This window comes from Cornus florida, unplaced genomic scaffold (genome assembly GCF_030987335.1).
Source record: "Cornus florida cultivar Cherokee Brave unplaced genomic scaffold, ASM3098733v1 CherokeeBrave_3.0.0_Hap2_Chr11, whole genome shotgun sequence".
Lineage (NCBI taxonomy): Eukaryota > Viridiplantae > Streptophyta > Magnoliopsida > Cornales > Cornaceae > Cornus > Cornus florida.
This window is the reverse complement of record NW_026775581.1, coordinates 54,206,896-54,219,565: the sequence shown is the minus strand read 5'-3', so window position 1 is coordinate 54,219,565 and position 12,670 is coordinate 54,206,896. Positions and strand designations below refer to the sequence as shown.

The following is a 12,670-nucleotide window of genomic DNA, read 5'->3' as shown; positions in this document are numbered from 1 at the left end:
AGCAAGTATTGTCTAAACATCATGTGAAAAGCACAATATATCTAAACAATAGAGCATATATTGTCTAGACAACATGGGGATAGCACAATAGATCAAAACAAGTCATTAATCCTTCATTAAGCTCACAATCCACATACAACACAACATTAGAGGAATATGCCATTTGGACTCATAAGCATGGAACATCAAACATCAAGAGTAGATTGTCCTCCCATCAAACATTACACTACCACTACACTAAATCTACACTACTAGCATGAAAATAAACTAAGGGAGAGGCACAAACCATCAAGAATAGGCATAAACCATCAAATGAACCAAAATAGCATTCATTAAGCATATCATCTTGATAATCTCTAGATCTATAGCATCAATACACATAGACATGCATCGAAAACACTAAATCTAGAGATAAGCATATGAATATCCTACTCTAGCATACATAGACATATGGATAGAATAGAATAGTCAATTGGAAGCATTAAACCATACAAACCATGAAATAATCAAGATTTATATATACATGAATATCAAGATGTATCATACAACACTAATCCCTCAATAATACACAAGATTAGAGTATAGAAAGCATGTTTGGGGCTAACTCTAGCCCCAAGAGGATGTCTAGCCACTCATGGTAGTGATGATCCAACCCTTAAGGGCTAACTCCATGGCTGCTCCTTGTTAGTGAAGATCTCCTCCAATGGTGCTCTCGCTTCCTCCCTTCTTCCTCTCTAAGAATAGCCTCCAAGATGATTTTCAATGTGTGATAAGAGACTCTAGAGACTCTCCCAAAAAGTGTATCATATTTCTTATATAGGTAGGTCAAATACACCCCATGATGAGCTGTGGTCGTGCAAGGCATATTCTCCAATGATTGGATGAAGGATGGAATAAATGGGTTGGACTTTAACTTTTTCTCGCTGGAGGAAGTTCGATCGATTGAACCTTAACTTGGATCGATCGAAAATGTGTTCGATCGATCGAACTGCATCTTGGATTGATCGAAGTGGTCTGACTCCTCCGGATAAGGACAAGGCTGAGATATTTGGAAGATATTTATGGGGAAAAGGACAAAAGTGGTTGGTAGGCGTACAACTGTGGATAAGATCAATCATTTGAATAGGACAAAATAGGGTTCGATCGATCATAGATGATGTTCGATTGATCGAACTTGGAATTTCAGCAAAGGCCAAGGTTGGATCTATCGAGAAGTACTGTGATCGATCATAGATGTTCGATCGATCAAACTCTAAGTTGGATCGATCGAACTTTTCAGCTGCACAACTTAATTCCTTTTTGCTCCTTTCTTTCTCCACTTTGCTCCCTCCTTTGGTTTATCTCAGGATTGCTTCAATTAAGCTCTTATTTGGCTGAGTTGGCTCAATTTTGGGATTAGTGCTTGAAAATATAAATAACACGTAATAAGTCTAAAATGGCAAAGTAAGATAGATAAAGGTACTAGAATGCTTAAGCTTAACGGGTTTAAATGCGCACTTTTCAGTGCTCATCACACCCCCAAACTTAAATATTGCTAGTCCCTAGCAATGAACTAAGAAGTAAAGGAATGAAATAAACAACTATATAAGTATAAACTGGAAAGCAAGTAAAATGATAACACCATTTTCGTAGGAAACACGATTGCATTTAGCATATGCAACAAGCCTTTTAAACCCCTAGGTTACCCCTAGTGGACGAGTAAAGTCTCGTGAGGGTTTCCAGAAATGGTACCCACAAACATTAAGCTCATTCTTTCAAAAGAGGCACCAATATTACAAACAAGCATTGGGAGAAAACTACCTCAAGTATGCAATTTTTCAACCGTTTCTAAGCAATCTCCCAAAATTTCAATATCAAGCAAGCAAGTATGCTCCTCCACATATCAAGAAAATGATCATGAAAATCGAAACAAGTCTAGAATCTATGTGAGAGGTCCGGCATTAAGTGTGTTGCTATCTTAGCCAACTAGGGAAGTAATCACATCCTTACCCTCAAACTAGCACACAAATCTAGTACCGATCATCAAGATAAGAGAGTGGACCTTTTATTAAAGCTTTATTGTTCTAGGTGCGCTTATTCTCTTCACTCTTTTTCTTTTTCTTTTTTTTTTTATTTTTTTTTATTGAGGATTAAAGATGGAAATATTGTGTAATTTGTTGATCTCTTAAGCTTTCTAGAAGATTCATGTAGCGAGCTTTAGGTCAATGACTCCCAAACCAGATGGCTTTAGGGCATTAGGTGTTAAGACACCCCTACGGACTTACAAACTCAAATCAACTAGGCTACAAATCAAGACAACAGCCATCTAATCATTTCCCACTTCTCGCCTTTTGGGAGAAGTCCTCACTTTTATTACTTTTTGCAACTTTTTTTTTTTTTTTTTGAAATCAATTATTAACCTAGAGTTTGGGCCCTCCACCTTTCGGCGCAAGAAGTTCACTGCTTAATGAGGCAAGAATCCCGGCTACTTAATGAAAAGGGGTTGTTATCCACCTTTATCAAGAATGAAAGCTTTCAATTCACTACTAGCCCAATTGGGATATAACCAATTCAATAATCAACAAAGCATGTACCCCACAAATGAATGCTAGTGTGCACCGGTGCTAATGTAGAATCCTAGAATGAATCTCAAAACAATCACAAATTCAGGATGATGTGGACCACAAATGCAAGCAAGATATCAATCTTTTGAAAAATTTACTCCTAAATGGCATCCTCAAGGCATACAAGGAGTATTGGACTCTCAAGTCAAGCAATTTTTAAATTTTAAGCAATATAGTCCTCAAAAGATCAAAATCATAGCTAGAAATGGACCAAGTATAGAAATATCCCTCAAATACACAAAACATGCTCAAAATTTGAATTTTAAAGCAACACTGAAACATACACCAATACCCCCAAACTTAAACTGCACACTGTTCTCAATGTGTGAAGAGAACAAAGGAAAGAGTATACCAGTGCTGTAGACATGAATGATCAGGATAGAAGTATCCAAAGTAGGTGGCATGGCCCCCCCAAACTTGGGATAAACTGTGGTCCTGAAAAGTTTGCACTTGGATAAACTCATTAGATAACAAAGTAGGATAATCAGTGCACAGTGGACATGCAAGTGTAAATAGGATAAATAGAGAATAGAGAGAGAGGTGTAAGAGTGGTCTTAAAAAATTGGGCAGCACTCTCTCACTGAAGTCACTGTGGTGTACCTGATGGAGTCAAACATACAAATATGAGATACTAAGAGACATCCATAATCAAAAAGCAATATATAGAGAATATAAAGTGCAGGTACATCAATAAAATAATAAAGCCGACAGGCCGGCCACAAAGTATAATATAGTAACAGTGACAGTATAATACAGATCCAGAATAAAAGAAATGAAAGCATAGAACAACTGGAAGTGGAGTCTCAGGAAGCCTGATCGTGAAGATCTGCAGTGGCTGGAGGTGCAGGTGCAGGTGCAGGTGCAGGGAGTCGGCTGGAAAGATCGGCAAAGCAAGCCATGACATCCGCCCTGAAAGAGGTGAACTCAGCTCGGTGGGCAGTGATGTCGGCTCGCATGGCTGCTACGTCCTCCTCCAGTGTCTGCAAGCGTGCTCCAAATCCGGGAGTGGGAACTGGAGACTCAGGCAGAGATGCCTTTGAAGAAGACTCCCGAACTCACTCCTGAGCAGCGGCTCGATCACTGGTATCATCGGCATCTGCATCATCTGCAGCATCAGCATACTCCTCCGCAGGTCGCTCCAGGTCAATGTCCATGCGATCGGCAGCCGGACCGACTGGTGCGTCGTCCGCTGCGATATCTGCTGCTGCTGGAGATGCCGGCTGTGCCTGGGCTGCCTCCTCCTCCTCTAGTTCGGCTGCTGCTTCTACAGCTGGCTCCTAAAGACTCCGAATAAGAGCATTGTAGCTCTTCTTCCAGTCGCTCCTCCCATAGAAGCTGGACCGTGCAAGGGGCTCCTCATCTGGGGGCACTATGTAGCGCTGGTCAAGAAGGATCTGCGTGATGAGGTGTCCGAAGGGAAAGACCTTGGACCGCTTAGGGTCCTCCCTGGAAATGAAATAATCATACAGCAACCTCATCACGCTCCAGATGAGGGCTGGGATAGATACCCAATAGCCCGTGTAAAAAGCGTAAAGAGCTGTCAAGTAGTCATGACGCCTCTGGATCTTATGGCCCGCCATGTAAATGTTCTGGAAGAGAACTGTGTCGATGAACCAGAGGTCGTCAGGCAAGAAGGTCCTGGTGGTGAATGTCTGACCACCGGCATGATGGCCTGTCAAGGAGACAGCCATGTCAGAAAATGAAGGCCTATGCAGCCTCGGGTATGTCTCGGTAAGCTCAGGTGGACACCGGTGTGGGCACCGGCAAGCACGGGCCAGAGTGTCAACTGTGATGACAATCTCGTGGCCTTCCACTGTAGTGATCATCTCCGAGGTAGAACGTGGCGAGGGCCGGAGATGCTGAAAGAATAGCCGCACCAGTTGCAGGTATACAAGGCCGGTAACTGGGGCAAGGATGGCTGAGAGGCCCCGCTGCATCATATTCTGATAGCCAGACCGGGTCAGGATAGACTCGGAGAAGTACTCAGCATCAAAGTACGACTCCTGAGCCATGGTCATGGCTGCATATCTTGGCAGCAACTGGTCACGGTGCTGAGCCGGTAGAGGTGGCTGCGGTGATGGCATGGCGGCTGCATCTGTCTGATGGCACGCAGGAGAAGGTGATGGTGTGAAGGCTGGAAGAGCCTGGGATGTAGATGGCGCGTGGTCAGCTCCCTCCTCAGCCTCGTGGGATGGGGACTGAGGGGGAGTAGCCTGTGCGGGCTCCTCCTGAGCATGAGATGGCTCTGCAACCATATCTATCCTGGGCCGTATATGTCGACGGGGTCGCTGTGGCCCCGAAGATCTCCTGGCTATACTCTTGTACCTCGGAGGCATGATTTGTAAAAAGACAAGAAAATTTCAATATATAAGTCAGTGCCAGATATATAAGAATTTAAATGCATAATAGAAACATGTATGTCAAATAAGATAGACAAAATACGGATGACATGAATCTATGATGATGATGAAATGTGAATCATGCTAAGCAACGTAGGTATGAAATGCATCCAATGTGGAATATCACAAGCATTGTGCATATAAAGATAGCATGAAGACGACACAAGATGAATGGAGTGTGTATGTGTGATCTTTGAAAGTTCGATCGATCACCGAAAATTTTCGATCGATCGAAGTGAAAAATGTTCAAAAGTTGGATCGATCGAAGTGAAAAATGTTCAAAATTTGGATCGATCGAAGTGAATTGGATCAATCCAACACTTGGATCGATCGAAGCATGAAAGTGCACAAGATTGGATCGATCGAAGGTAGTGAAATGAAGTTCACTACTTCGATCGATCGAAGCACAAGTTCGATCGATCGAACTGTGCGAATGCTGAATCTGAAAAGTCGCAGATCTGTGAGATCTAGAGCACGGGGCCCACACAAACGTGTTTGTGGGCCCATCTACACACCAAACATCAAATCAACAACACCCAAACACTCCCCAAACTCCACAAATCACATCACAATCCCCAATTTGGTTCGGCCGAATGGATATGTATATGTATAGCTGTAACATGAAACTGAGCTTCAAATTGAACAATTCATACATATATAACATGATTGAACAGAGAAAATCAATAACATGCATCGATTTAAGCTTGAAATCATGAAAATGTCATTCGGTTTACCTCAAAACCGAGAGAGATGAGATGAGAGAAAGGTGTGAAGCCGCGGGGAAAATGAGACTTGAGTTGGCGGGAATTTGCTCGCCGGAGATGGGGAAGATGATTGGGAATTGGGTGTTTTTTTGCCGAATTAGGATGAGATTGAGAGAAGAGGGAGACTAGGGTTCGGTTTGCTTGGAGGTTGGATCGATCCAAGTGTATCAATCTAACTCAGTTATATTTTAAAAATATGATATGCAGAGTTCAATCGATCGAAGATGGATTTCGATCGATCGAACTTAGGTCTCCACTCTTAATGGCATTTTTTTGAATTTTTTGGATTTTTTTTTTTGAATTTGAATTTTGAATTTTGAAAAATCAAAGGAAATTAAATTAATGAGATGCAAATTTCGATCGATCGAAGAAAGATTTCGATCGATCGAAGAGGATAAAGAATGTACAAGTTTAAGGGCTCAAGAGTTGACATGTGCTGGAACCTTGGATCGATCGAACTTGGAGTTCGATCAATCGAACATGAAAAATTTTGAAAAGTCCTGAGAGCATGCATTTTGGAATTTGGATGCAAGTCCAAAATTTTTCTAAGTGTTGGGAGTCATGATCGATCGAACCACATGTTGGATCGATCGAAAGGTAGTTCGATCGATCGAAATGGTTTACGATCGATCGAACTTTTGAAAATTTGGAGATCCCGAGAGCATGCATTTTGGAATTTGGATGCAGGTCCAAAATTTTTCTAAGTGTTGGGTGCAAAATGAGAGCTGGATCGATCGAGTCCATAGTTGGATCGATCGAACCAAAACTTGGATCGATCAAAATTATGCCTAAATGCTCAAAATGACTTGAATGCTCATGCAATCCCTTACTCAGTTCCTTCCAATGTATATGAACCACAAAAACAGTATCTAGACTTCGTAAGAATGAAAATGCAAGATAGAAATGAGGGAGGAATAGGGTTTTGACATCCTACGAATTTCGGTGATAGTCTTTAACGTCTCTAGCAAGACCTAGGGTTCTTTTAACCCGGATCAAAGATCTTGTAATGCATCCCCTCCTTTTTGGGATGAGAGATGTTTTGAGTCACTCCCAACAAATGGTTCTTGGAAGAACTTGTTGGGATAAACTCAAAAGACGTCTTGAGTTCCTTGTCAAAACTTTCCTTGGGCTTCCACGCCCTTTCACTTTTCTTGCTGAAGATGAAGATGAAGGCTTTGAAACATTGTTCATACACAAAAGCTCATTCCTTTCACAAGCAAGATCATGACATTCCTCTACCACATTAACTTCTTCCTCATATTTGTCAAATGGATTGGGTGTGGGGTTAAAGATGTTCAACTTCACTCTCATGTGCCTAAAAGAAATCTTCATTATCCCCATCCTACAATTTATGTTGGCATTTGAGGTTGCCAAGAAAGGACGGCCAAGGATAACCGGAATTTGGTTCTTTGGATTGGGCACCGGTTCCGTGTCAATGACGACAAAGTCAACCGGGAAGAAGAACTTATCAATCTTAATCAACACATCCTCAATTATCCCCCTAGGCTTCTTAATGGATCGGTCGGCAAGTTGTAAAACCACCGACGTCGATTTCAATTCACTTAGGCCCAATTTGACATAAACCGAATAGGGAAGAAGGTTAACACTAGCCCCTAAGTCAAGAAGTGCCCGGTTGATGACATGTTCACCAATGACACAAGATGTTGTAGGTGCACCGGGGTCCTTAAACTTTGGCAAAGTGTTGTGTTGTAGAATGGAACTCACTTGTTCGGTTAAGACCACTTTCTTTGATGTTTGGCTCTTGTTCTTCCGCTTTTGGGTGCATAAGTCCTTCAAGAATTTGGCATAAGCCGAAATTTGCTTAATTGCATCCAAAAGTGGAAGATTGACTGTGACTTGCCTAAACATATCCATTATCTCATTGTTCTTGGTCTTTTGCCTTTCTTTTGAAATGGACCCTTTCAAGGCGTCCGGAAATGGAGCTTTTTCAAAAACTCTTTCAGCATTTTCTTTCAAAGAATTTTCAGCATTCGACTTGTTCAATTCATTGGATTTCAAATCACTTTTCAAAGAAGAATCATGAATAACATTTTTCAAAGAACTTTTCTCAAACACATTTTTCAACACTGTTTTCAATGAATCTCTTTGGAAATCATCTTTCAACTCACAATTTGAGGGCTTCTCATTCTCAAGGTCATGCACATGCAATGAAGGAGGAATAGTGTGTGGAACGGGACAGGTGACAACTTGAGGTTGTACCGGTTCACTCTCTTCATTAGGCATTCTAACTTGATTGTCTACTACCCTACCACTTCTCAAGGTTGTTACCGCATTGACATGCTCAACATTATGCCCTTCCAATGAGGATTTGGTTTCTACAACACATTGTTGTTTGATTGGGGCATTCATGTGCATCTTTCCCTTCTCTCTAGCATTAAATGTTTCAGCTATTTGCCCTACTTGGGTTTCTAGCTTGGCAATTGATTGAGAATGAGAATGCAACAATTGAGTATTTGCTTCTAGAGTGCCCAAAGCATTTAAAACCTTTTCCTCAAAAGCGGAACCTCTAGAATTTCCTTGAGAATATGATTGGTTAGGAAATTGAGAACTAGCAAATTGATTTCCTTGTGAGTTATATGGTCTTGAACCTTGGGGTCCTTGGTTTTGAAGTGGAGGTGGAATGTATTTCCCTTGAAAACCGCCTTGGGAAGAGTTTGGGCCCTCCCCTTGGTTTTTCCAAGAAAAATTAGGATGATTCCTCCAACCGGGATTGTAATGGTTACCATAAGGATTGTTCCCTTGGTTCACAAATGTTGCATTAACTTCCTTAATGGGTTCATTTTGAATTTGTCCATGAGGACAATTAGAAGTAGAATGAAGAACACTAGAACAAGTCATACATGATTCATTTTGAGCTCTAGGAGAATGGTTAGGAAAGGAAGACACTTGATTCGCCAAGTTTTGATTGATCAATTGATCAAACTTTTGAGATAAAGACTTCATCTCGGCGGTTATATCATTTGAGTGGTCAACTTGATGCAAGCCAACACTCTTCCTACCTTGAGAATTTCTACCATTCCTAGATGACAATGTTCTATGCAAAGAGTTTTCACTCATGCTCTCATAAAGACGCCACACATCTTCCTCTTGCCGGTCTATATAAGAACCTCCCATTGAAGCATCAACCATGCCTTTATAATTGTCCGATAAGCTTTCAAAGAAGAATTGGACCAATTGTCATTTAGGCATGTCATGGTGAGGACACTTCCTAAGCAATTCATTGAAGCGTTCCCATGCCTCGTGGAAAGTTTCTCCTTCCCCATGTGTGAATTCTCTAATGGCGGTTCTCATAGCATTGGTCTTAGAAACCGGATAGTACTTTTTCAAAAATTCTTGTTGCATTTCTGCCCAAGAAGTTATAGAAAAAGGCCTAAGGTTGTTAAACCAATACTTCGCCTTATCTTTAAGGGTGAATGGAAAAAGTTTCAGCCTTAAAACTTCTTCCGGCATGTCCGTGTATCGAACGGTAGAACAAACTTCAAAAAACTCATCCAAATGCTTGTAAGGTTCTTCACTAGGAAGTCCATGAAAGTTAGGTAGCATTTGGATAGTTTGTGCTTTAATCTCATAATGGTGTGCTCTAAATGGTGGCAATTAAATGCATGTGGGTGCATTATACTCATTAGGTACATAGTGATCTCTCAATGCGAGTGGTGGATTAGCAACTTGAGGTGCAACATGGACACCTTGGTTATATTGAGCTTGATTAATGATGGGGGGTTGTGGTGCATACATTGGCCTTAGAATTCCCATTAGAATTTGGCCTTGTTGTTGAGGAGGTTGATGAATGTATGGCCTAGGCATGCCTAATGGAACTTGCATATTATTATTTTGCACATTAGGATGAAGGATGCTTTGTTGGTCTATGTGACCAAGGTCTTCAACATGATCATTATTGAGAGCGTCCATTGGTAGATTGGTTCTATGTGAACTTCCTCTTCCCCTTGGATTCCTAATAGTGGATTCTAAATGCAAATCAAGAGGGACAAGAGTAGGTCTCAATGAACGACGACCATGCATGCACAATGCAACACGAATAAGCAACTTTCTCAACAATGCAACTAAACTTCACAACCACAATTTTCAAATGCAATGTATGTCAAATAAATGCCTCCACATGGGCCCCTGATTTATCTAAGGAGATTGAGTAAGAAGGTCTCACAATAGTCCTTTAGCACTTCAACTCCAAAATTAAAAGCTTAGCTTAGCAATTTTACTTAGCAATTTTTCATTTTAAGCATTTTTCATTTGCTTTGCTTTGCTCCTTAGCTTGGAATTACTTTGCTAGCTCCTTACTCAATGCACCTAGTCAATGAAGAACAAACTTAATAAGTAATCAAAAACAGAAAATAAAAAGAAAGTAAAGACACGATCAAAAGAGTACTAATCCTAATTGAATTTCATAATTTGACGTTGCCAATTTAAAATCCCCGGCAACGGCGCCAAAAACTTGCTGTCGGTTTCCTTGATGGAGTCGCCACAACCAACAAAGCTTGAAGAGTTGTGAATTTAGGAGGTGGCCAAGTTTTACATTTATAAAAAGCCACTACTACCTTTCTCTATATAAAATATAGATAGGGCGAGTAGGGATCGTCCCAAGGGATTTGATGGTGTATCGAATTGTGAAACTATGGTAATTAGGGTTAGTAGGTCGAGTGATCACACAATTGATTGATTGGTTGATTAAGCTAAATTGAATTCAACTAAATAAAATAATATGAAGTAAACAAGAGAGAGAGAGAGGTCTTGGGGTGTAGAGATCACCACCAAGCAATACTTTTCTATACTACTAACAAGTGATCAATTAAGGGTAATGGATGTGTTGCAATATGATAAGGGTGTGTGTGCATTAAGTTGATTCAATTGGTAAGGATGACAAATCAAGCAACTATTGTCTAAACATCATGTGAAGAGCACAATATATCTAAACAATAGAGCATATATTGTCTAGACAACATGGGGATAGCACAATAGATCAAAACAAGTCATTAATCCTTCATTAAGCTCACAATCCACATACAACACAATATTAGAGGAATATGCCATTTGGACTCACAAGCATGGAACATCAAACATCAAGAGTAGATTATCCTCCCATCTAATATTACACTACCACTACACTAAATCTACACTACTAGCATGAAAATAAACTAAGGGAGAGGCATAATCCATCAAGAATAGGCATAACCCATCAAATGAACCAAAATAGCATTCATTAAGCATATCATCTTGATAATCTCTAGATCTATAGCATCAATACACATAGACATGCATCAAAAACACTAAATCTAGGGATAAGCACATAAATATCCTACTCTAGCATACATAGACATATAAATAGAATAGAATAGTCAATTGGAAGCATTAAACCATACAAACCATGAAATAATCAAGATTTATATATACATGAATATCAAGATGTATCATACAACACTAATCCCTCAATAATACACAAGATTAGAGTATAGAAAGCATGCTTGGGGATAACTCTAGCCCCAAGAGGATGTCTAGCCACTCATGGTAATGATGATCCAACCCTCAAGGGCTAACTCCATGGCTGCTCCTTGTTGGTGAAGATCTCCTCCAATGGTGCTCTAGCTTCCTCCCTTCTTCCTCTCCAAGAATAGCCTCCAAGATGATTTTCAATGTGTGACAAGAGACTCTAGAGACTCCCCCAAAAAGTGTATCATATTCCTTATATAGGTAGGTCAAATACACCCCATGATGAGCTGTGGTCGTGCAAGGCATATTCTCCAATGATTGGATGAAGGATGGAATAAATGAGCTGGACTTTAACTTTTTCTCGCTGGAGGAAGTTCGATCGATCGAACCTTAACTTGGATCGATCGAAAATGGGTTCGATCGATCGAACTGCATCTTGGATCGATCGAAGTGGTCTGACTCCTCCGGATAAGGACAAGGCTGAGATATTTCGAAGATATTTATGGGGAAAAGGACAAAAGTGGTTGGTAGGCGTACAGCTGTGGATAAGATCAATCATTTGAATAGGACAAAATAGGGTTCGATCGATCATAGATGATGTTCGATTGATCGAACTTGGAATTTCAGCAAAGGCCAAGGTTGGATCTATCGAGAAGTACTGTGATCGATCATAGATGTTCGATCGATCGAACTCTAAGTTGGATCGATCGAACTTTTCAGCTGCACAACTTGATTCCTTTTTTCTCCTTTCTTTCTCCACTTTGCTCCCTCCTTTGGTTTATCTCAGGATTGCTTCAATTAAGCTCTTATTTGGCTGAGTTAGCTCAATTTTGGGATTAGTGCCTGAAAATATAAATAACACGTAATAAGTCTAAAATGGCAAAGTAAGATAGATAAAGGTACTAGAATGCTTAAGCTTAACGGGTTTAAATGCGCACTTTTCAGTGCTCATCATTTCCTGAAATTCATGCCAAGTTAGTCATAATGATTGACCAAAAGTGTAATCAGGCAATAACGGAATTTTACCAAGGGAGTTTCAATGGTTGGTCTCTTTTTCTTCGACACAACCTCATCTTCATCTTCGTCGTCATCATCATCAATCAAGACAAAGTGTCTTTTGGCCCTTGATTTTCTAGCGGGCTTCTTTCCCACAGTTTTCTTTCTCAGTTTTCTCTGGAGTAAAAGAATTAGCAGTAAAATGGTATGCATAAAAGAATAGTTGAAATTTGATCATAGGTATTACCTGAGTAACAGTTACGGGTGGTATGCATTGAAGGGGAGTGTAGAGATCAGGAGGAGTTGATGCTGACATAGTTGGGTTTGTTCCTTCTGGTGCAGAGGGTAGAGCTTCTGCAGTTTTTCTTTAAATAACAAATCCATATGGCAGTGTAGATATAGTTGTTGATTAGGTACAAATAAAGACCACAACTTACTCTGCCGA

General features: G+C 40.4%; 1 non-coding gene across 1 annotated transcript; it reads left to right on the top strand.

Annotated features, from left to right (window-relative positions):
- The first annotated feature begins 8,974 nt into the window (after positions 1–8,974).
- LOC132287559 (small nucleolar RNA R71) lies at positions 8,975–9,083 on the top strand. The gene has a single exon (XR_009473064.1). It is a non-coding gene; the product is annotated as a small nucleolar RNA R71 (small nucleolar RNA).
- Positions 9,084–12,670: the final 3,587 nt, after the last annotated feature.